Raw genomic sequence first — 6,000 nt, 5'->3', positions numbered from 1 at the left:
CACTTTTGTCCTTTTCCCAAAAATATCTTCAAAATATCTCAGATTTGTTTTTATCCAAAAAGCACCGCCATTGACGATCGATCCAGCCTAAGTTCGATAGATCTCAGCCATGTTCGATCGATCCAAGTCCAAGGTTCGATCGATCGAACTTCCTCCAGTGCGAAAAAGTTAAATTTTCAGCTCACAAAAAGTTATCCTTTATCCAATCATTGGGGAATATTTGTTGTACGACCCCAGCTTATTTTGGGTGTCATTTGACCTACCTATATAAGGATAAGGATTACTTTTTACATCATTTCACATCACATCATATCATACCTTGTAGAACTCTTGGAGAGCAAGCTTAGAGGAGGAGGAGGCTAGAGACACCATTGGAGACTCTTCATCAACCAAGGAGCAAATCTCTACCATGGAGTTAGCCCTTGAGGGTTGGAGAAGCACTACCATGAGTGGCTAGACATCCTCTTGGGGCTAGAGTTAGCCCCAAGCATGCTTTCTACATCTTGATTTTGTGTATTATTGAGGGATTAGTGTTGTAATACATGTTTTGGCACTTATATATATATAGATCTTGTTTATTCAATGATTTATGTGGTTTAATGCTTCCAATTGATCATTTCATTCTATCCATATGTCTATGTATGCTAGAATAGATGTTCATGTGTTTGTCTCTATTTCTTGTGTTATTGATGCATGTCTATGTGTATTAATGCCATAGATCTAGAGATTGTCAAAACATAGTGCTTAATGGAATGCTCTTGTAATTTTCTAGATGGTTCATGCTCATTTCTTGATGGATTGTGCCTCTCCCTTAGCTTAATTAGTTTAATTTCATGTCATTAGCTTAATTGTAGTGTAGTGGTAGCATAGTTGTTAGATGGGAGGAGAATCCATGCTTGTTGTTTGATGTTCCATACTTTTGAATGCAAGTAACATATGTCTCTAACCTTGTGGTGTATTTGGCTTGTGAGCTTAATAAAAGGATTAATGACTTGCTAGATATATTGTGCTTTTCACATGCTATTTAGATAATATATACTTAATTGTTAGATATATTGTGTTTTTCACATGTTGATTAGACAATATATGTTTAATTGGTCACCCTTCCTAATTGAATCAACCAAACACACACACACATCAATATTGCAACACACATTTCCCTCATTAGTCACTTGTTAAGGGTGTATAAAAGCATTATTTGGTGGTGACCTCTAAACCCCAAGATCTCTCTCTCTCTCTCACTTACTCTTTATTGTATTCAATTATTTAGTTTAATTTGCTCTCTAGTTTAATCAACCAACCAACTATTTGTTTGATCATTCGACCTACTAACCCTAATAGTGATTCTACAACTAAATTCGACTCCAATCCCTTGGGACGATCCCTACTCACCCTAACTATATTTTTAGTGAAGGTAGTAGTGGCTTTTATAAATGTAAAACTTGGCCCTCGCCTTAATGCACACTCTCTAAGCTTGTGGTGTAGCGACGACACAAACACCACCAAATGAAAAGAATGAGAATTTATATATTGATTTAGAATAGATAAACTCACTATCATTTCTTGTATTTTGAAAACTTACATTCATCTCTTGAGCAGCAGCATTTGTAGCCTCATCATCCTTGTTTATATGTGTACGAATGAATAAATCTGCACGAGAAAGCTTAATAGCTTCTTTTTCCTCAATCTATAAAAGAAATATACACATTGTGATATATATTATTTACCACTAACATTTATAATCATTCAACCACATAAGAATTGAAATAATTTATATTGCTAAAATTTCAACTAAGTTCAGCAGAAACACGTGCAAAGTTTTTTGTCCCTGTAGTATGAAGCATTGTTTACTTCTTACGTTCTTTGTTTTTTTCTCTCTCCTCCTACAAAAAGTGAGAAAAAATAAACATAATTTGATTAATTTCAATTCCTAAGGATTAGCACTTGCCACCTAAAATAATGACTAAAAACAGGTAAACTATAAATTCAACTCATTCACTTTAAACAAATTGGTAGATGGAGCCCTAAGCGTACCCCAATGCTTAACAAAAAATTCTCAATGCTCCTTCTCAACATTAGGTGGTGGGTTTGCCAATCTTTCCGCATCTGTATCCCGAATCAAGTAGTATGCACTTTTTAGTTCACACTTGTACCTCCTTCATTTTGTTCTGATAGAGGATAATGTCCTCTGTTTTGAAATGATTCCCACGTCATACTTTCTCTGAAAATGTGATAATGGCTGCATGATAATCCATTTTCTCCATCAAAATTATTTTAATGTCATTGAAGAATTTTACTTTTACAATGGTCCACATATCATCTTTGAGCCGATTAGGCATTGCCTACCAACTTTTGTAGCATAAAGGAGCTAATCTACTATTGTGGGCAATTGTTCCCAAGTAATTACCATATTTAGTACTTTCATTTTCTATTGGTTGTCCATACTTATTGACTCTAAACAATAATTAACAATTGTAGATGTTTAGTACAAAAATAAAGGTAAAAATCATGTTTTCTCTTTCTTATTGAATATGGTCTAATTATGTAAACTATATAAGATCTCTATATATACATATTAGGGTTGTTGTGTCTAAGATATCCTTGCATCGTGTAAGGCCCCATCTCTTCTTCAAAGTTGGTTGGAATGATTCAGTATTCTCAGTGTCATGAGATTTTGAAGTTGAAGCTTCCAAATGTTCTTCACTCACTTGTTCAACCTGACTCACCCTTCGTTTCATTGTGAGCTTATTATTTATCCTTCATGGAGAAGCAAACAAAAAAGTGAGACTTCCTTTAAGAGAATGGAATCAAATAAACTAATAGAGAGAGTAATTCTTGCACACACACAGACAAAATACGTACAGCACCATTTAAGAGAATTACTGAATCTTTCAACAAGCTAAATGGCATGAATGCACACCAAACTCAAAATGACATGAAACTATATACATTTAAATTGGTGTACCTGTAGATTCAGCTCCTAGTACATCTCACGAGGAATGTTATAGTAAAGGAATATTGTCATATCATAAAAGATTTACCAAAGCACCGCAAATCTAACACATATCAGTCAGAAAGGTGGGGTCCTCTATATCCCATTGTTTCTTTGCGTATGATTTTTTATGGTCTTGAAGACTTCAGTTAAGAATGCAAAAAACTTAACATCGATCTTTGTTGGAGGATTCTAGCAAGTATTCAGGGTTGAAGGTGAATTCTGAAAAAAATATGGTATTTTTCTCAAAGTCTACTCAAAGAAAGAGGAGCTTAAGTTCAAAGATGGAATATTGCCAGTTACTTATTTGGGGATTCCTTTGGTTAATGGAAGATTGAAAAAATTTTAATAATAATTTTATTCTACGACAATTTGGTCGCAGAAATAGAATATGAGATAAAACTTCTTTGGTTAATCAGGAAGTAGTTAATCAGAAAGTAAAATATTTATATATACACTCATTACACATTAACGAAGGAATAAGAAAGAAAAACTATTTCTAATGGAGAAACTTTTCAGGCCAAATTTTGCCATATTATAAGTTCCTTTCATCTTTTAGGAATTATATTCAATATGTTCCTAAAATAGTTTTTCCTCAGAAATATCAGATTTTGCCATATTATAAGTTCCTTTCATCTTTTAGTCATAAAAAAGAGTCATTTTTAGATGTAGATGCAAGCAAGTACTTCACAACCAACAGGCTGAAAGGGACAATAATCACGTAGTGAATTTGATCACAAATTCAATAGCAATTAAAAGATGAATTCTACTCTATCAATATAAATCATTCTCCTAGTAAATAGAAATATTCTTGACAATCAAATGATCTTATTTCTTTCTACCACTTCACAAGTCTTTTTGAAAGGTTAACCAGTTAAACATCTAACCATCCGCCAACCTTGCTTAAAAAATACTTAAAATAAAAAATTAAATTTAATCTTCTTTAATCCACCAACACAAATATTTTAAATCCAAATAGAACCATAATTTTTACACCTCAAATCCATTTTAAAAATTCCACCACCAAATCAATTTTCAAAGTGACTCGAGTTGAAGTATCAATGCACAACATGAACAAAACAAGCCAATAAAAATTCTTCTTCACTACATTGAATTGCAATATCCAGCTTAAAAGGCAATATGGTGGAGCTAAAGAAATTCAATGAGCTCCAAATAACACCACCAAAATAGCAACCATTAGGACTCAACTCAACACATACCCATAATATCAAATATGACACTATATCACCTGAAATCAAAATATCCCTAAACTGCTATTTGCTTAAATTTATTGCATTTTTCTTGAAACCCATTAAGAAATAGTTAGAAAAAGAAATAAAAATTGATTCATAAGATAAAAGACAAAAAGTTGATTACATTTTTACAGGATGCCCAGCTTCTTGAGCTTGAGAGTGCGCGAGACATATAGCTTCTGGAAGTCACCAATCTCAGTTTCGAGCTTTTCAACGTGGGTTTCGACCCCTTTTCCCACTCTGTTCAGAAATTCTGGTATTCCAACTTTCGCTGTAATAATATCAAACAAACCTACTTGAGAGTTTCATCAAAATCACCAAAAAAAAAAAAAAAAAAAAAACCATATATACATATAGATATATATATAAAAGCCCTAAGGGAATAAATTACCTATGTAAGGATTGGGTTTGGAAGAAAAATTGCGGTGAGCAGTGATGGAAGGAGAGAGCTGTGTAAGAAAAGGGGCTCGGTTAGGGCAAAACGAAATGGGAAAGTGAAATTGCAAAACGACTGTGGGAAAGTGAAATACAAATTGCAAAGTGGGACAAAGCTCTTACCAGTGATGGAGAGCGCGAGAGATGTTGCAGGTGAGAAATCGGCGACGGTAACCGGTGGTCGAAAATTGATTCTGATCGGCGATGACCGGTGATCGAAAACGACACTGAGGTTTCGTTTGGATACACAGGAGAGAAAAGAAAGGAAATGATTATAAGAGAAAAGAAAAGAAAAGAAAGGAAATAATAACTATAATTTATATTCATGTTTGGATAGATAGGAGAGAAAAGAAAGGAACTGGTAATATTGTTGTTTGGATAACACAAAGGAGAGAAAATAAGGGAAATGATAATAATGAAATTACCATCTTACCTTTTTTGGTAGGGTTAGCAGGACAAAATCATTTCAGCCTCCCTAATCGCTTCCAACTGCAAAATCTACAAAATCCCTAATCATTCTCACAGATTTTCTCTCTTTCTCTCTCTCTCTCTCCAACTGCAAACTACAAAATCTACAAGAATCAGAAGATCAAAACCCATATCTATTAGTTTCCATCATCAGATTGTTCCAAAAATCAAAACCAAACTACATATATGTATATATATATATATATATATTTCAGCCTCCTCAAACTACATATATATATATCGGCATATACATATAAGCCTCCTCAAACTACATATATATATATCGGCATATACATATATATATATATATATATATATATATATATATATATATATATATATCTCCATCTCTCTATTCTCGTATAGGTTTTATTTTAAATTTTTTTCTAAAATCAACTAATCAAGGTCTGTAATTCTTGTTTTGCAACTCTCTCTCTCTCTCTCTCTGTAACTACAAACTACATATATATATATATATATATATATATATATATATATATACGCATATACATATATATATCTCCATCTCTCTATTCTGGTATGGGTTTTGTTTTAAATTTTTTTTCTGAAATCAACTAATCAAGGTCTGTAATTCTTATTTTGCAACCTCTCTTTCTCTATGTAACTACAAACTACATATATATATATATATATATATATATATATATATATATATATATCAGCCTCCCCAATAGCCTCCATCTCTTTCTCAGCCTCCCCTCTCTCTCTCTGCAATTGTAAAAATCAAAACCCATATCCGCATATCATTTCAGATTTTAAACAAATAAAAACCCATATCTATTAGTTTCCATCACCCGCTATTCTAGTTCGGTTGCCGTTCGCAAAGCTTCA

Source organism: Cornus florida, unplaced genomic scaffold (genome assembly GCF_030987335.1).
Source record: "Cornus florida cultivar Cherokee Brave unplaced genomic scaffold, ASM3098733v1 CherokeeBrave_3.0.0_Hap2_Chr09, whole genome shotgun sequence".
NCBI classification, from domain to species: Eukaryota; Viridiplantae; Streptophyta; class Magnoliopsida; order Cornales; family Cornaceae; genus Cornus; species Cornus florida.
This window is presented reverse-complemented; position numbering follows the sequence as displayed.